The sequence below is a fragment of the Acinonyx jubatus genome, chromosome A2, assembly GCF_027475565.1.
Source record: "Acinonyx jubatus isolate Ajub_Pintada_27869175 chromosome A2, VMU_Ajub_asm_v1.0, whole genome shotgun sequence".
Taxonomy (NCBI): Eukaryota; Metazoa; Chordata; class Mammalia; order Carnivora; family Felidae; genus Acinonyx; species Acinonyx jubatus.
In genome coordinates this window covers 19434313-19454193 of record NC_069383.1, presented here as the reverse complement: position 1 = coordinate 19454193, position 19881 = coordinate 19434313, and the positions used below count along the sequence as shown (strand labels likewise).

Here is a 19881-nt window from a genome sequence, read left to right as displayed (position 1 = left end):
ACAATATATCTCTGTGTCTTTAATAGAATTTTTAGTTTTGCATTGACATGTAAGTGTTTGAACTTTTTTGAGTGGTTTATATGTTAGGTGAAAGTTTATGTCTCTATTCACTTTTTATTTTCATATTGAATATATTTTAGAAAAAATCATCAGAGATGGGTGTATAAGAAACTATATAACATGTATGGTTGTACTGGAATTTGGCTTTATTGAATCTTATTTTGAAATAAGTGAACCACCTGTTAAGAATTGGGATTTTATTTGGAAATCCTGGTCTGAGAAATGAAGGTAAACAGTGAAGCATTATTATGCACGTCAAGCGGCAATAACGTACCTTTGTCACAGGGTTGTTGCAAAGGATTAAGTAAATGACCGTGTCAGTTTCTAACTTGCATATTAATATGCATACTTCCTAACACAGTAGCGAGCACTCAGGAAAATCTCGGTGTTGTTACGATCACCTTCACTGCCATCCTCTTGAAGCCTGCATACCTCCTGCCCCTTCTCAGTCAGGTGATCCAATTTCCCTTTGCCGAGACCTACATGGTGGGTTTTCTTTCGGGGAGCTCCTTGAAGCAGAGGAAAGCACTTAATCCTTTCCTGGGGAACCAAAGATGTGGTTATTTTTTTTTTTGCAAGGGGGAGCAGGGAAGGAGAAGAATGTCTTTGGAGTCCGTCTCCCAGCTCCCACCTGCCCTCCTGCATTTCCCATGACAGACCAAAATTTAGTCTCTCAACTTATCCTGCCACCTCCACTGAAGTGTGATACATGGGATGACCTATAAGAACCGGTGGAAAGGCTCTAATCACTTACTCAAACCTCCCAAAGACTAATTTGTAGAAGCCTCAGAGGTAGGTGTGTGTATTGAAAGACACCAGGTCCTCTCACTAGAACCCTGAGCAAATGTCTATCGATTAGCTTAATTAAAGGAAGATTATAGCTTGTGCACTGGGCTCTGAGAGTTATCTAACTATATGATTCCAAGGGATCTTTAAAGCATGTGTGCTAATGGCCTTCTCATTTAAACCAGCATGAATTTGAGTTCATTTCATCAATTTGGTAATCAAATAATTGCCAAGAACACAGAAGGTACAAAACAGGAATTTTCTCTTATAAGTAAATTACAATATTTTAAACTGTCTCTCCTAATACTTCTATATGGAGTTTGGTTCGAAGAGATCCTGTTTTTCACATATTAAGGGCAAGAGCTCTTTAACTTTTATTTATTCTTCTGATCTCATTTCCTGGCTCGGGCTGGGGTCATGGAACCATGAAGATTTGATTGGGCCATTTGTTTGGGAAACCTCCAGTGTCAGTATCTTTAGGTCACTCTTGGACCAGACTCCACAGAAAAGGATTCTCCAATCTGCTCTCTGGAGATTGAAGGCCTCCCTGCTAGCATCCAGGAAACCAAATGGGAAGAGGAAGGAACAAAGGGTTAGGGATTCTTGGTATCCAGTTTGTATAAAGTCATTCAACTCTCCTGTTTGTTGTTGGGTTTTTTTCCCCCATTCTTAATTGTTTATCCTGTCTCCTAGTCCAGAGATCCTCTCTTTTACTCTTTCCAGAGAATAAATCTTCATGTTTTTACCAGGGTGGAGGAGAGCCATCCTGTTTCCCAGTGGGGGAAGGGATCTTGGGAATCTGACTACATCCTAAATAGACTTTCATCTAATCCTTATCGTAACCACTCTAGCCCTTTTCCCCACATCCAGATGTAGCTGGGGCTGTTGAAATTCACAGTAGAGATTGGTTTGCTTTTTCAGCTTTCCACCTTCTGATACAGGATTGTACTTTTCTTGAGTCTATTAGAGACATTTACCACTCTGATGGGCTTTCCAGCTTCTAAAATTGTGTTACCTTTGTCTTCTCCCCCCCCCCCCCCGCCCCGTTCTTCTTAATCCTTAGTGGTTTATGTCTTGGACAAAAATAATCTCTTTACTGTCACTTCAGAGATTCGGGGAGCAAGAGAGAATAGATGTGTGTTTAAATGTTTTCCTTACCCAGAAGTAAATTCTCCCCTAGGTACATCGTTCTCACTCCTGCTGCCCGTGTCTTTCCTCAGAAGGCCCTGCCCTGCCTCTCCTCTCTGGTAACTGGAGGAATATGGAAGAGCAGTTCCCTTTCTTTTCTACCTCCCTATGCCCTGAAGGGCCATCTTTTCTACCCACTTTCCCTGAAGGCCCAACTCAGCTTGATGAAAAGCACTCGTATATACCTCAGGTGGGTAGCTAAATTCCTGTGTATACATCTCGTCTACCCTCTCTGAGTAGACTAAAACCAGACTGTAGTCTCCCTCCTGCCAGGCCTTGCCTGAGAATTGGGGATTTAAGTTGCCAAAGGAAATGGTGGAAGGAGCCCAAGTTTGGAATAGAAACAGTCTGAGGGCAGCTCTGGGCCCCACCACTTACTCTGTTCTCTGGGACAGGGAACTTAACCTTTCTGAAGCTCCCTGTCGCCTCCGTAACATGAGTTATGTGAGGACAAAATGAGATGACGCATGTGGCACTGCCTAGCATAATCCCTGGCAAACAGAAGGTGTTTAATAAAGGTTACTTCCCCCCACCCCTCACCTCTATTTTCACATTTCCTGAGCACAGTCTTTATCCTGCAGTAGAGGCTCAAGAACAATCCCTAAATGATTTCTCTGGAAGAAGCTGATCAAGGTTATTCATTAGACATTATGCTTTTCTGTATCCAAGTTGTACCACATCCACCAGAATTTTATGGCAGGAAATCCTTACTGCTTAAGTAAGGGGGGACCAGGGGAGCAGAAACACAATACCCAGTAACACGGAGAGGACCTCAGTCTCAGTATCGGCTTTAACAAAGCCAACCTGCGGCTTGCAGCTGTGTTTCCTCTTTGCAATTATAAAAGTGAGAACTATGTGAACTAACTTCCAATTCAATCCACACTCTGCCACTTGGGATCTGGAAGCTAGCTGATTTTTTGACCCAAGGTGCTCTGCTGTGTAGGCTTGCCAGTTATAATTATATTTTCAGGTGTCAATTAGCAAAATAGCCCATTCTTTGGCAGTTTGGAGTAATGAGATGAATCTTGCACTAATCTTTCAATTCAACGAGCACTTGATGAGTGCTGTATACATAAAATTCTGTGTCTTGCTGTACGTAGTAAGGGTATATGAAGAGCTGGAGGCTAGAAATTTCAAAGGTGTTTCCTGTGTGAGCTCACGAATTTTCAAATATTACTAGAATCTTGAGCAACAAAGAAAAAGGCAGAAAGTTTTCCATAAAAATAGTTCTCAGTACACAGTGTCCCTTTGTATTCAAGTGACAAGAATTTCAAAGACAGTTACCTCCCGGAACAGATATAATGGAAATTCATTTAGCAAAAAATATACTTACTGAATATGATTGCACCAGACTCGGAGCTTGTCTCTGGGGAAACCTTGGTGAGTGAAACAGACTGGCTTTCTCCAAAGATTGCAAGTTCCCCGTGATATTTGATCTTTTCCTCTCTGTGTTTCAGGGCTTTCCATGAGCATTTTTCTCTGCACCGTATCTAGATATATGTACACATAGTATTTGCTAAATTCCTGATCTCATGTTCATTCTGCACAATTTATCATCATTCACCTAAAGCTTGCCAGTTCATGAAATGTCCTCTAATTCCTGCTTGACATCTGTTTGTTGCCCATAAATAGTCTACGTAGAACCAAGAATGCTGATGTGAGACCTCAGTGAGGGAGCACAAAGCACAGCATTCTGCGCTTTACCACGCATGGTCTATAGCGTCTTAAGAGAACACAGATTCAGGCCTTCTCTGAACTTACCTCCTCAAAGTCTCTGCTTCACACTCGACCTCTTTCCTCATCAAATTAGAATGGATATTTCTGTTTTTTGTAAGCTCTGTCATTTTTGTTTGCCTCCCTCTTCCTGCATTTATCTCCTCGTTGTGGTGAATTTGGGACCTGATGAAGTTCAAGTCTCCAGACCCCTGTCCATCCATTTATTTGAGAGTAGATGCATTTGGTTAGTCAGACTCAGTGGCTTGTGGTTGCTGGTTCCCACAGGCTTCTAAGAGCTGGTTGTGAAATTTTCACAAGTTTTGTGAGCTGGCTACTAAACATAGTCATTATTAAAAAGTAAGTTATAAAATACTAAACACAAAGGCAGTAAATGCTCCAACTCACCACTTCTTGATTGGTTTACCACAATCTGTGCTCTTTTTATCTATGCTCTTGGGTTTTTGCATCGATTGTAACTAATGCCAGAAATACTACATGGGTGTTACTGGGCACCTCTTTGAGCTCTAAGTTCAGTGACGTCACATTGGTAGTGAAATTGGCCATGGTGGAAATGTCCACACATAGACACCGGCAAATACTACAAATCGGGACTCCCACACCTCCCCAGAGAGCAAGGTGTCAGACATTTCCCAGCACGTTGCCAGTCATGTGATTCTCTTCTACTTCTGCCAATACTACAGTCACTAATGATCTTTAGCCACATCAGTTACATCTGTCTTCAAGGTGACAAAACTCTACCTCCGGTGAGGCCATGCCTGCCTTATACTTCTTTACCCAGAGCCCTAGTGACCGCCAAGCACGGATTTTTATAATGGATCCACGGCTACTCCTAGGCTGCCCTTCCCTTCATCCTTCTCATCCTCAGTGAATCTATTTTCTCCCTCCCCTCCCTTCTCTTTCCTTCTTCTCCTTCTTCTTCTTAAAAGCAAGGATTCTGGAGCCAGACTGACTGGCTTTTCCTCAGACTGTATCATCCACTGTATTGGGTTATCTCAGGCTTGTTACTGAGCTTTTTAGGCCTCAGTTTTATCATGTGTCAAGCAGAGATAATAATAGTATCTACTTCATAAATAAAATGAGTTAACAGTTTGTAAGTACCTAGAATAATGTGTGGCATATAGTAAGCAATATATGCATACTTATTTTTTAACTTGTTTTTAATGTTTATTTATTTTTGAGAGAGAGAGAGAATACGAGTGCAGGGGAGGGGAAGAGAGAGAGAGGGAGACACAGAATCTGAAACAGGCTCCAGGCACTGAGTTGGCAGCACAGAGCCCGGACGCGGGGCTCGAACTCACCGACTGCAAGATCCTGACCTGAGCCAAAGTCGGACGCTTAACCGACTGAGCCACCCAGGCGCCCCGTATATGCGTACTTAGTAAAATACACACTTCCAGTGTTCATCCAGCACCTCTCTGCAGACTTGCCATGTGGTGGAGGGTTCATGCTCTTCGTTCTAGAATTGCAAAAGAAACACATGAAAATAAGGAAGAGAAGGCATGGCCTGGCCTTGTGACATAGGAACAGTAGCCCTAGGGAACCAGGAAAAGGGTTAACAAAATAAACCAGAGGAGGGGTCAAGATCAGGAAGGGAGACAATAAATGAGAAAACTAGTTGCATTTCAGAATAACCTGCAAAGATTAGAATATACGTGATATAAACTTTTTATATTTTATTGCAAATATATATACCAGGGAAATAAAGGGATACTTTAGAAATACATAGAAAATTCCCGTTTTGATTTAAGTAATTAAGCCAATTTGGATGCTCATTCTGGGCAGGAATGTGGTCGTCAGACGCTGAAGGTGCTTAGGCTAAATCAAATTTGTATTGAGCTACAGCCATGGAGACCGAGTGAGGGATGTCCGTCCGTGTCTATGAAAAACGCAAGCCCAGGAGCCTCAGGACTCATTTGTCTGACCATCTGGAAATCTCTAGTGATCTAAGCACTTAATTTTACCCTCATTTTTAGAACAAAAGGCAAACAATACAAGAAGAAAATGGGCAGCAGAGACATTCTACTTTTCATTTAAAAAAAAATCTTAGTGATAAAAGGAGCAGAGAGTTTAAAAGAAACAAATGAGAAACCATTAAAATGAATTGAATGCTCTGTCTGTGTTTTGCAGTAGGCTCTATTGTTTTCAGTTACACGGGAACTGTGGTAATTTTATGAATCATTAGAGTTTTCTTTCCAAATTATATGTGCGCTCTTAAAGTGCCTTCTAAGTTACCCACAGGAAGAGACCGTTGAGCAATTTTATGATTCCATTTAGTACTTTTGAGCTTTGTATTAATTTTATATTTTAAACAAATTTATACTTAAAATCCAAAGATAACATTGTGACAGCTGAATCGTTGTGTATTTAATTTCTTCTGCTCTTACAAACATATGAGCCTGTTTCATGTTTTCAATCCCTGGTCTCACAAGAGACTGTAGAATAAATATGGAGCCCTGGTTTGGTGAAATGATGACTTCCCACGTAAAAACTCTTCCCACCCCACCCCAAGGCTGAAAACAATCACAAGAGTTGAACATTGTCCTTTGGCATTTGTGTCTCATCGGGCATGGTGATCTGTAAAGCATGGACGCTGTTAGTGATAACTAATACCTGCTGCATTGGTCCCCTGTCCAGTCCATCCTGGGCCAGCCTAACGTGGGATCCACAGAAAATGGGTAAAGTCAAGTCAGCGTAGTGGGGTGTGTGTGTGTTCCAGTTTACTTTCTTGGGAAGGACTTTTTTTCTGATATTTTCCTCCACATTCTTGGTGTGAAAATATTCATGTTTTTATCATACTTCTATAAAAACAGTGGTATTATAAGTGATCTGTTTTTGTTTTGTTTTATTTCAAGCATCATAACTTGGCAAAAATCAAAAGTTGGATCTATGTTGGTTCATTTATTTTTCCTGGTTGGTGAAACCTTGGAAGTCTGGAAATTATTGTACATGCGTTGGCTGTATCCTTCCCAGTGGCGTGGGTGTTTGCTGTATGAAGAGATTGTCTTAGAAGGAAATACATCAAAGCTTCAATATTCAGATTTTTAACCACTAACAGTTCTGGGAATCAGGAGCAAAGCTGCTTCCCTGGGCAGTATGTGGGTGGTTCTGTTACTGTTCTTGTCACACAAACTTTGGCAGGATGCCATCTGTTTAGTTCATCAGGATGCATTGTCATTGTGGTCATCTCTAATCTCACGCAGGCCTCTCTCTTCATAGATCATGTGCTTTGATAACTAAAATCTAGGAAGGGTAAATGCGAATGACTCATCTCCTAAACCTGGGAAAATGAGTTAAAAGCCAAGTTGACATTATGGTGGGCAGGCTGGAGACGTCACCGTGGTTCACAAAGAGTATTACAATCTCACTGCTTGTGAATGAAGAAAGGAAGAGTAACTTGTTCAACATCTCAGAGTTAGTGTTAAAACCATATTTGGAGTACAGGTCTCCTCTGTACTAGTCACGTGACTTTTGCCCAGCGGCACATACTGTTTTGCTCAACCCGCAATGATCATCTGGAACAGTTAACTTTATTCCTAGAAGGGGCTAGAATGCTGGGTTTGCAACAGCCAGTTTCGTCAAAAACAAGATCTCCTTTTCAGAATATATCAGCGCTTCACAGATTTTATGGTCCCTCCCAGTCTGAGGCATATCTGAGTTAGTATCACTGCCCTTGAACAAATTTTCCCCTGTGTGTGCATGCTTGCACGCTTGCTCGAACACTCTCTTCCCCAAGCAGTTCCATATGTTCTGTTTTCCTGGAAGCCAAGCTCCCTGCTCCTCCTTCTCCTAAGAGGGCTCCGGATCTCACCTCTGAGGTACACGAGTAACTGAGGCTGAAGCAGTGTGTGGGGAAACTTGTCAGCATAATTGATTATTCTGTGGAATGAGCCACCAAAGGCAGGTGAGCCCTCAGAGTGTGGAACAAATGTGCGTGTAGGATGCATCTCCCACTGGTCCAGCCGGACTTCCTCCTCTGACAAGTTGATTTATATCTTTGAAACTCTTCCCTAACGAATCGTGCCCCACTGTGGACCATTGAATCTCCTGCCGCAGAGACCTTGCCTTTGCTAGCAGAAAGGAGAAATGTAAAGGTCCCGCTCTGTGAATCTCTGGGTTGGTTTGTTTGTTTGTTTGTTTGTTTGTTTGGACTAAGTGGAGTGGCCAAGGACATGAAATCTTTAAAAGGACAGAAGAATCACATAAAACGCTTGACTAATACCTGCTACATCAAGAGAAGGGTTTCTGTGAATACAGACGCTTTGCGGCATGAGAGAAACCAGAGTGGAATGAGAATTCGAGAAGCATAAAGAAATGCAAGCATTTGAGACCACCTTTGGTGGCAGCTTGATGTTCTGGAGTTCTTTAAAAACGTCTAAGTGTTATACTTGTTCCTTGAAACCACTTTAAGTGTTAGACTTGCTAAAAAATAGGGACGATAACGACTGCTCTACTTTCTCACAATCTGTTGGGATATTGATTGAGATATTTGTGAAGTACTCCGAGCTCTCAGGAAGAAGGGTGTTAGAAAGCGCTATGGTGATGTTGTTAGCAGGGCTTGGAAAATCATGCAAAAACATAATTTCGGAAAGATAACTTTAAGATAGGCTGGATTATTAGCCTGAGCCTATATGGCAGCCTTAACAATCTTACAATCTTACTATGGACAGTCCAATGCTTTTGCCCTGGGTATCCGTTCTGGGTGAACTTGGGTTAAGGAAAAGAATGAAGGACTTTTTTTTTTCTTTTTAATATGTATATAACTAGACAGTAGAGCATGGAGTGATATGGGCCCTTAAGGCAGAAAGAGAACATTTAGAAATATACAACTGGGAAATAAAATTCCAGGGCACACGTTTATGTGGAGTCCATCTTCCTTTGGAGGTTTTTCTTTCTCCATGGGAGGGTTTTGTGAGTGGTTGGTTTGCTTCCTAAAGATCAGATGCCCTTACTACCTCTCTTCCTTGAAACTCTTCTTTCTTGTTTTGTTTTGTTTTTTGCATACTTGGTTTTCCTCATTTTTTTTTTTAATCTTTGCCCCTTCTCTTCTTTTCTATCTTGGATCCTCTACTCCTCCTGTCACCACTGTCTGAGCCGCCCTACACTTGGAGGGCAGCCTCCTTGTCGTGGAGTCCCACACCTCTGAACCACCTCTGCGTATCAGCCTGGCTCACCTTCCCCAGGACCGGGCACAGTGTGGGGTGCTAGACAGAACATTGAAATGGGAGTCAAAGGGACTGATTCCTTCATTTTTTCTTTTCAGGTCTCCTTGCCTTTTTTCTTGCTGTTATTAAGATTGTTTCTATTAATCTCACTGGTTTTCAACAATTTGATGATAATGTGTCTTGCTGTAGTCTTTGTCATCTTCCGTGTGAGATTTTTTAACTTCTTGAACCTGTGAGCATACACTTTTCATCAGATTTGGAAATTTTTCAGCCCTCATGTCTTTTTCTGTCCCCTGTCTCCTTCAGGAACTTTAGTTACATGTATTAAGTTGCTGGATTGTGTCCCACGGACTGTTCATGGACTCTGCTTGATCATTTTCATTTTTCTCCTGTCTGTTTTATTCTGGATAGTTTCTATTGCTGTGTCTTCCATTTTTCTTCTTGTCATGTTCACGTTTTGCTGTATGTTCTTGAACATAGGAGAATATTTATAATGGCTGTTCGAACCTCTTTGTCTACTAATTCTGTTATCTGTGTCGTTCCTGGGACTGTTTTTCTGGACTGATTTTCCCACTTCTTTGCATGCCAGGTAACTTTTCATTAGATGCTGGACATGGTGATTTTGGGGTTTTTTTACGTTGTTGGGTGCTGGCTTTTATTGTAGTACTTTAAATATTCTAGAACTTTGTCTTAGGACACATTTCAGTGGTAGAATTACATTGATCATCTCAAGCGTTGCTTTGGGGCTTTGTTAGACGTGTCCAGGGCAGCCCTTCGTCTTAGGCTAATTTGACCCCACCGCCCGAGGTGCCATACCTTTCTGAGGACTCTGCCAGTTGCCATATCTGTGAGGTGGCTCTTCCACTCTAGCTAATGGGAACGTGAACCATTCCTGGCCCTGTGTGATGAAGTCTGGGAGTTCTACCTGCTCTTTTCAGGTGGTTCTTTCACCAGCGTTAGTAATTTCTGCCCCACAGGCACAAGTCAGTACTCAGCCCACGATTTGAGGGGGCTCTTCTAAAGATCTCCAGAAAGATCTCAACCTCTCTTTCTCCCTTCCTCCCTCTCTCTGTGCGCCCCCTCCTGTCCAGTGTTTCACCCCACAAAGCCCTACTTGCCTTAACCTTCCAAAGCGCCGGATTCTGTCCTCCCCAACTCAGAAAAGTCTGTGTGGGTCCCCCCTTTCCTGAACTGTGACCTAGAAACTCCAGCTACAGCGTTCGCAAGGCTCACCTCATTTACTTTCCTTCTCCATTGTCTGAGAATTGATGCCTCATATATTTCATCTGGTTTTCTTGTTTTTGTTTTTTAAGATTTTATTCTGAGTAATCTCTATGCCCAACGTGGGGCTCAAACCCACAACCCAAAGATCAAGAGCCACACATTCCACCTACCGAGCCAACCAGGCGCCCATCATCTGGTTTTCTCATGTTTAAAGCAAGGCTTCAAGCTATTTCATACCAAAACACTTTAGTATTACTTCTCTACAAAACAAGAGCATTATCTTCATTGTCACAATCACATTATCACAGCTTTTAGCATGCGCAGTAAGTTCTTAACGTCTTCTAATACCTACGAATTTGAAATTTCCCACGTTTTGCAAAAATTTTCTTTACAGCTAGTTTGTCCCAACTAGGATTCCATGTAGGAACATAACTGTCATGTGGCTTACATCTCTTTTAATCTAGAGCGGTCACTTTTTTTCCCAGTGCTGATGTGTTTAACAGACACGGTCACCTGCGCTCGACAATATCCCATGTTCTGCATTTGTCTGATAGCGTCCTCTGTTTCCTGTGACTAGAAGCGAGATCTAAAAGCGTGATTAGATTGGGATTAAATGTTTTAGTAGGGATATATCATAGATGATGCTAGGTTTCTTGTCCCATCACATCCGCAGACCCGTAAGAGCTGGCTTCCTAACATTAGTGATGTGAACGTCTCACCCCTGGGTGGGACCTGTGACCATCTGGTCCGTCCACTGTTCAGGTATGGTTTTCCTCGTGCGCCCAGAAAGTAATCTGTGTGTGTGGCGTATGTTTGGCACTACAAAAATGTTCATTTTCCCTGTCAACTGTCCTCTCTTTGTTTTACTACCAATTGATAATCTTTACTCAAATCAGCTGTGTTGTTAGAGGCTGCAAAAATGATTTTCTAATTCTGTTATTTCTTCTACACTTCTTAGTTGGCATTCTTCATTAGAGTAGAGCTTTTCCCTATTTGGTAATCCTGAAATAGATATAGTTCCTACTGGAAAGACAGAGTAAATGCATAATTCTTTCTCTTTATCAATTCTCAAAGAAGAATTTGATTTAATAGTCTCCTCAAATGGTGACAAATGAGTTTTTTCCCTGACTTTCTCTCTGCATTGATCTTTCATATTTTTCAATAAAAATAATCAACTACAATAATGTATTCCATTTGATGCAGTAATCATCAGCTTTGGCCAGAGAGAGCTCAGAGACCTGGATTCTAGATTTTTGAAGTATCATAAGCTAGCTGTGTATCTCTGACAGGCCCTTTAATATTTGTGTTGGTCGTTTTTCTTTTTTAAAGCCAGAGGACTGGACTGTGGATAGCAGGGGTTGCTTTCGGCTCTAGGGTTGGGATTCTGAGCTCCACTACCTTCAACACTGCCTGCTCCTGTCCCTGCGCGGGAAGAAGCCCTCAGCCTGCCATCCAGGCCTTCCACACTCTACTCTGTCCAGACCACCCTTTCTCCTCCAGTTCCTCAACATGAATCTCCTACTCCAGCCACAGTTGTCTCCTGCCCTTTTCCCTGGTTTGCTGTGCCTTGCTTCTTCCTCACCATGTATCCTAAACTTGGGCTATCTCCCAGATACCAGTTCAGTCTTTCCCACCTTTTTACTGCTGTTCCCCTACCGTATCTTTTGCGCTTAACTTGCCTCTTGGAATATCACTTGTTTCTTGTTTTAAATGATGTTATCCCAACTAGATTATTAGCAGCCCCTGGAAAGTAGGACCATGCTTTATGTCAAGAACATTGCCTGGCACAAATGAAGTACTTTAGCTGCTAACGTTATTATACTTCTGTGTCTCCCCTAACATGTAGCACTATGTATTTTGCAGAATAACAACCTTAAGGCGCTTTTGAAGTTGTGTGTGTGTGTGTGTGTGTGTGTGTGTGTGTGTGTGTGCGCGCGTGTGCGCGCGCACGCTTGTGCTGGAGTTAAGGATATTTCTTGTATGTGCTAATGTTTACCTATTCGTTGATATCCCCTGGGTTCCATTACATATCAAGGGGAATTGATAACCTGGACATAGAATTATATTGATTTGAAGCATGTAAAGAAACAAAGATATGCCCTGAGATCCCACGGTCTAATTAAACACAACTGTTGTATACTTCTTTCCCCTTTCCTGCTACGTTGTTTTGTTTTGAATATGAAGTCTCAAACCCCTAAATAAACCTTGTAAAGAGCCAGCTGTTCTTATAAGATATGTTAGGCACAGATTTCATCCTACCATAAGTGATCCTCTAGCCAAAATGTTAAGAAAATATTACTAGTAATTTACATCAGATACATTTTCCAAGTTATTAACTGGCAGGTAAATTTTATAATCACTTATGTGAGTTCTAAAGGGATATAGTGTTTCTGGTTGCCCAAAATTTGACCTCCTATTTTCTTTGTTTAAGCCTATTTATAAATTACACTTCTCTTCAGCCTGCCAAACAGAGCTTCAGAATGAATTTCCCTGTTGGTTGTAGAAGTTTGTCTTTTCTCAAGAGTAGAACCTTTCGAAATTATCTTCCTCCACTTGGAGTGGATCATCTAATGATTAGTGACATCAGACAGGATTAACTTGTACTTTCTTGCTGGAGAGGGTAAAAGGGATATTCAAAATATTTAGGTGGTAAGCATATATGTTATACAAGGACCTCCAACATCTGGCTCTGACTTCCTCACACAGCTTTCCTGATCTATACACACACACACACACACACACACACACACACACACACACACACCCTTCACCGCAGCCATGAAGAACAATCTGCAGGTCTCTCAATCCCACACTGCTTCCCGTTCATGCTGCCCTGTCTACCTGAAGTACTTTTTTCTCCATTTTTGTCAATCTGTAAGTCGCTATCTTTTGGAAATCAATTCACTCATAACTTCATCTTTCTCACCACTCCCCACCCCCACCCCAGCCCAGTTAACTTTCCTTTTCTGTGCCTCTGCTGTGCAATATTCACAGAGACTTTCTGGTTTTGTTTGTGAACTTGTCTCCTCCTCCTAATATCTAAGACCGCTGGAGGGCGAGAACTTTGTTTCATCTGGCTTTTTATCTCCTGCATTTAGCCTTGTGTTTAGCCCAGAGAAAATATTTACTGGATAAACATGTATAATAATAAACATGTATATCTTTAATTAATTAAGTTCCCTGCCCTATCCCCAGTTTCAGGCCCTTCCCAACAGCTGTCATCTGATGGTCTATAGTAGTTATTTCCAGCAATGTTGCTACATCCTCACATTTTAAAAATACACCATAAGTGAAAACCACTATAATAGGATACTTACACCCTCTCAGACAAGTTGTTGAAGGAGTATCTATTCATTTGCATAGTGGTTGGACACAGTTGTTTAAAATTGAGACTTGGGGTACCTGGGTGGCTCAGTCAGTTAAAGCATCTGACTTCAGCTCAGGGCATGATCTCATGGTTCGGTTCATGGGTTCGAGCGCCGTGTCGGGCTCTGTGCTGACAGCACACAGCCTGGAGCCTCCTTCAGACTCCGTGTCCCCCCCCTCTCGCTGTCCCTCCCCTGCTCGCACTCTGTGTCTCTCACTTTCTATCTCAAAAAAAGGTAAACATTAAAAAAATTTTACAAATAAATACATAACATTGAGTTCCAACACGCATGTCCACAATCACCACCTGGGAGTCACTCCCAGTCAGTGTCTCCCTTTCCCCTAGCAAAGGTTTATTCATCTGAGTTCTCCAGAGAAATAGAACCAAAGGGGGGTGGGGAGAGATGTTCTAATGGGGGTTGGAGAGTTTTTCTACAGAAAGGAGGTTTTAGCTGAGATCTGAAAGATAAGGAAAAGTATTCTAAGAAGGGAAGACAGGGGACTGAACTTTGCAGGCAGGTTCAGGGCCCTGAAATGGGAATGAAGAACCCAAGAAGCCCCACATAGCTGGCTCTCAAAGAGGCAAGGGGACATGTAGCCAGTGCGGCTGGAGGAGTAGACAGACCTTGCAGATTATCTGAAGAATGTGGGTCCTGGCACATTAAAGAGCTTCAAGTTGGTGAGAGCTAGAATCAGATATCACTTTAAATGTTTTCTTTTGACATTAAACGTACAAACTGTAAAGTGCACAAATCTTTAGTGTGAGAAGTTTTTATACATGTGTTTATTCATGGAACAGCTACCCCATCAAGATATTTCCAGCACCTGGACGGTCGTCACCTTCTCAGTCAGGATCCACTCCCTCCAAGGGCAGCCTCTATTCTGACTTCTATCACCAGAGATTACTTTTGCTTGTTTCTGAACTACAGTAATAACATTCATGCAGTCTTCCTTTGTGTGTGGATGCTTTCACTTAGCACACGGGTGTGCTGTGAGATCCATCCACGCTGTCACAGGCAGTGGTGGCTCGTCCTTTTCCGTTGCTCTGTAGTATTCTGTTGCGTGCGTGTGTCACGCTGTATGTCCCCATTCAACTACTGATGCACACGACAACCACTCCTTTTATTTTTTTCGCTATTATAAGTAAACCTGCTCTGAATCCGTGTGATCCTGTCTTTTGATGGATGTAAGACTCCTCATTTCTATAGGAGACAAAACTTTTTTTTTTTTTAATTTTTTTTTTCAACGTTTATTTATTTTTGGGACAGAGAGAGACAGAGCATGAACGGGGGAGGGGCAGAGAGAGAGGGAGACACAGAATCGGAAACAGGCTCCAGGCTCTGAGCCATCAGCCCAGAGCCTGACGCGGGGCTCGAACTCCCGGACCGCGAGATCGTGACCTGGCTGAAGTCGGACGCTTAACCGACTGCGCCACCCAGGCGCCCCGAGACAAAACTTTTTAACAGATCCCTGAGCTTGTGTGGTAGAGAATAATTTGGAAGAGAATAGAAGTGGCATTTTCTCAGGTACCAGCTCCCTGGATGCATAGACTTTTACCGTATAGCTTATTAAAGGAGCAAACCATGCAGAACATTCTAAACATCACACAAGTCAAAATATAGATTAAAAAATGACTTCCATCATTACTGTCATTACTATAGTTATAATTGTTTATAGCCAGCTATAAGTTGGAGCTGATAATAATTGGAAGGACAATATGGTAGGACAAGCTTTACTGACTCGTAGTTGAAATGCGCCAATAAACAGAAACATTATTGTCATCGTCAAACATTTGTGAAGCACCCCCCTCTACAATTGCTGGTGTGTGTGTGTGTGTGTGTGTGTGTGTGTGTGTGTGGTAGTGGGGGGGTGTCTGAAGCAGTAGATGAATTCCCACTGTTTCTCTCAAATTCTTCCTACAGCAATTTTCAAGAACCTTAGGTTTTTTGTAGCATTTCTGAACCATCCCTGCTCCAAGAGCTAAAACCACCCATACAGAGATTTCATTCTCCACACACTGAAGTGTTTTGGTTTTGTTTTTCCTGAATTGTGAATTTATTTATATTTCTTAAAACTTTAAAATTAGCACATTTAGTTGTATATATCCTGGGTTGCCATTACAGAAAATGACACAGTCGAGTGAAATTAGGAATGTCTCTTCGAGCAATCTAAAATCTTTAGTCACAATAAATATTCAGTCTTTAGAACCATGGGAATTAAGATACAGTAATATAGTAATAAAGAGGCTGTGGTTTGATTCCACCTTACACAGCATGCTTTTGGCTGTTTTTCATTATCAGTTTACTATAAATCTGTCTTTTCATCATATTCTGAATGTACTCTGCATTTTCATTAATTAAGAAACATTTATGGGACACCTACAGTATGCCAGATATTTTGCTACGAGGTGATAGAAGATATGAAGGTATAGTCATGATCAAAGGAATTTATAGTCTAGGGGAAGAGATAGTCAAGTGAACCAGTGGGTACCATCCTCTCTTAGGGCTTGGGCTAAGCTGTGCCCCGGGTGTTCTGGTAGCACAGAGGAGGAGCATTTAAATGAGAGCAGGTAGACTTGAGCTGACTTCTCAAGGATGACAGACATGAGCTAGGAAGGCATTCCAGGCACAGAGACAGGAAGCCAAAGGCACAGAGGCGGGAAGTAGCCTGGTGCAGTCAAGGAGTAACTAGTAGGTTAATGTGGTCAGAGCACAGGGTTAGCATGCTCAGTGGAGCTGGAGAGAAGGTTAGAAAGGTGGGTAGGGGCCAGAGTTTCAAAGGTTGGGGGTGTGGAAAAGAACACGGACTGAGAAGGAAGCTCAGGTTCTCACCCTTTTTCTAGCTGGACTTTTTATGGGTCCTCAAGCATGTCACTGGGCATAGTGTCCTCATTAGTATAATCAGAGAATGAGGAAGAGTCATTGAGAAACCTTGTTCCAGAAACACTGTTCCAGAAGATGTGAAAAGGTCTATGCTGTGCCGTGAAAAATGTTTTCTTGAGGCGTCTGAGTGGCTCAGTCTGTTTAAGCATCCAACTTTGGCTCGGGTCATGATCTCACAGTTTGTGAGTTCAAGCCCTGCGTTAAGCTCAGTGCTGACTGACAGCCAGGAGCCTGCTTCAGATTCTGTCTCCCTCGGTCTCTGTCCCTTCCCAACTCGTGCTCTGTCTCTCTCTCTCTCTCTCTCTCTCTCTCTCTCTCTCTCTCACACACACACACACACACACACACACACGAAAAGAAAAGAAAAAAATGTTTTCTTTACTTAAATAATTAGGGGAAGATTGAATACCACACACATTTGCCTGTTTAAGATTCACAATGAAATTAGCATAGTAAAAGTTTCCAGAGTCCTCCCTCCAGTGAAGAAACCACTTCCGTTCTCTTTAACTTAGCATTTTCAATTACTTGAACTTAGAGTCAGTTTTCTGTAATATTAATATTGGCATCATGCTGCAGAACCCCATTTTGACGAACTATGGACAAGGTCTTAAAGGTCCAATCATCATCATTCATTCATTCAAGTTTTTCAAAGCGCAGAACTCAAGAGCTGGTCCTTATATACCCTGTTGTTATTTTAGCCTGCTGGTGTATCCCTGTGAGAAACTTTAGTTATTTCTCATAGCACTGTTTTTTGGTTTTTTTTTAATTGCGTCTGCTATCTCGGGATTTTTTTTTTTTCCTTTTCTCATTTTTCACATCATGCCCAGACTTTATTACCTGGTAATAAGTTGCAAGAAATGAGAATTGAGTTGTTTCTAAACAAATATCAATCATTTGTGATATGTTTAGTAGAAATTATAATGAATATAATCAGGGTTTTACTTATTATAAAGTCATTATATTCAACATTGGCAAATCCCAGAATTAATAACAAGTCAATACATCATTTGAAATGCCAAAGAAATCAAATAAATAAAAACATAACTGACCTTGTTAAAAATTTGATATTTTCAACATTTATCTGTCAGAGCCCCTGATTTAGAAAATGTGATAAATTCTTGAAAAATGGGAACTTTTTTCCCCTGTAAAATATACCCATCATTTGGCAAACTACAGTGTCATTTGCCTTGAAAAGAACGTGGTGATTGATTATCCAGAGTGCTACCATGACAAGGTAAACCAAGCAAATAGCTGGAAAATTGTATGTAATCATACAGCATAACATAGGCTCTTTGTTGAGCACAATCATTAGAATTAAACTGTGGCATTCCAGTCATTCCCTGTAGGTACTTCCTATTCACCCCAAAACCTCTGTCTCCGGGGGGGACGTTCCCACGTGCTTACATTTTCCCCTTCCCCTCCGACCATCGCACGAACAAAGACCACACCGAACCCACACAACAAGATTGCAGAACACAAGGAAGCCGACGTCTGGCATCTCTTTGTGCCATTCGGAAAGGTTTATTTACATGTGCTAACATTACCAGTACTGTTTCTTTTATTAGTAGCATTTTCCTGAAGGTCCTGAGAAATTGTAAACACGTGGGGGAGGGGAAGGATGGGAGATGGACAAAGGGAGATGAAGAAAGCCAGTCTTGCTTTCGAGAAGCTGGTATTCTAATCAGGAAGACCAAACACACCTGAGATGACCTAAAAACAATTCTACATCTCTTCCTCTGTGTAAAAGCACCATGCACCAATTGAATACCGGCGTGACGGAGGCCAGTAGAAGAGCCACCAAATTATCCTTGGTTATTAGAAGACGAAATTGAGTCATATGAAAGGAATACGCTCCCCAAACCTGCCCCGAGTTAATTATCAATAGCTTAATTGGAAATAGAACCAAGCCCTTTCTCTCAGTAAAGCTGAGCAATCCCCCAGTGCCCCTCTTCCCTACGGTGTTTCACATTTTCAGCGGGCTTTGTTAGGAGGGCTGAACTCCGCTCCCCTTTATTAACTGCCCTCCGCGTGTTGTAGGATACCCTGTGTTCTGAATCAGGATGAGGATTTTAGATTCTTCTGAGCAGCGTGGGGACATGTAGCTAAGCAGAATCAATTCCTGTCACTCACACACAAATACAGAAGAACGGGATTATGGATCAGGGTGAAGCCGCAGTGCTTTAATCTTAAAATCAATACTGAAAAGGAAGTTGAACTTGTGGGGATTCTATAGAGACTGTAATTTGGTTTCCTATGAGGTTTGCCTTCCAGAATATAACTGTTCCTTCCTTTTCACCTTCTGATTATTTTACTTGGGGGGGGGAGGGGGTTGGGGGGGAGAGGACCAGAAGAAAAGAAAACCTCTACTTATTTGGAATAAGTATGCACATATGAACTCGTAACTCAAGCTGATCCTCCATTGTATTGAAAAGAGCTGTACGCTTTTATCCATTCTTTTAATTTTTAGAAGAAAAAAAATTAACCCGGACCCTGAACCCCATAGTCTGCCTTTACCCAGAGTAAAATGCCTTTGATTTTTTTCACAGGTCACTATCAGAGTAGAAAAAAAAAATTTTTTTAATGTTTATTTTTATGGCCTGAATCTAACCATAAGCTTATGTAATTCTATGTAAATAAATACATCTTCAACAAACCAGTTATCGACCAAAGGATTCCAAGATGCTAAGCATGTGATTAGTATTTACTCCAGCGTTATTCTGCTCCTTTTGAAAGAGGCATGAACTAATGGTTTAAACAACTCAGTCTTTTCTTAATCCGAGGTTTAGGGTTGATTGAATGTGCCTCTTCTCAGAACACTGATTTACTGCACAGTACCGTCCGTCTTTAGCTGTAAGGTGGCTTTATTATTTGTTTCCCTGGGATATTTCTTTAATTCCATTTTTGAAATAATGTCTGAGTCTGTTTGGACTCTGCTTCTGCAGCAGCAACAACAACAGGAAATATCTGATCCAACAAGAAAATGGTTGGGCCACAGGCAGGGGAACTCCGGGCTAGCTCTCAGGCAGAAATGGTATAGTTAAAAGAGCAAAGCCCGCAGCCCGTGCTTTGTTCGCTACCTTTTCTAAGCCTGTTTCTTCATCTTTAAACTGTGGATGATCATGGGGCTCGCCTGATAGATAGGTACGTGGAGAGGATTAAGTGAGCTAAAGTATGTAGGGTGCCTAGCACTGGACTTCCCACTTGTAAGAACCCAATAAATGGTCATGATTCCCATGATTAATGTGAGTCTCAAATGAGGTAACGTATGCTGTGTATGTGAAAACACTGCACAAGACCAGAAGGCACAATACAAATGTTGTTGTTCTTAAGAGACTGAGATTTGGGAACTTTTAAAACAAATCACGGAGGACATTTTCTCTGTGAAACGTGTTGCGTTTCATAGGTCCCTAATCTCAAAGTAGAGCCCTGGAGGAGATAATCCAGGGGCTTGAAAGCCATAGCCATAGCTTGTGGAT

At 41.8% G+C, this 19881-nt stretch overlaps 1 protein-coding gene across 1 annotated transcript in view; it reads left to right on the top strand.

The window, feature by feature from the left end:
- EXOC4 (exocyst complex component 4) overlaps window positions 1-19881 on the top strand; it is a 743049-nt gene that overhangs the window by 571449 nt on the left and 151719 nt on the right. The window lies entirely within an intron of this gene.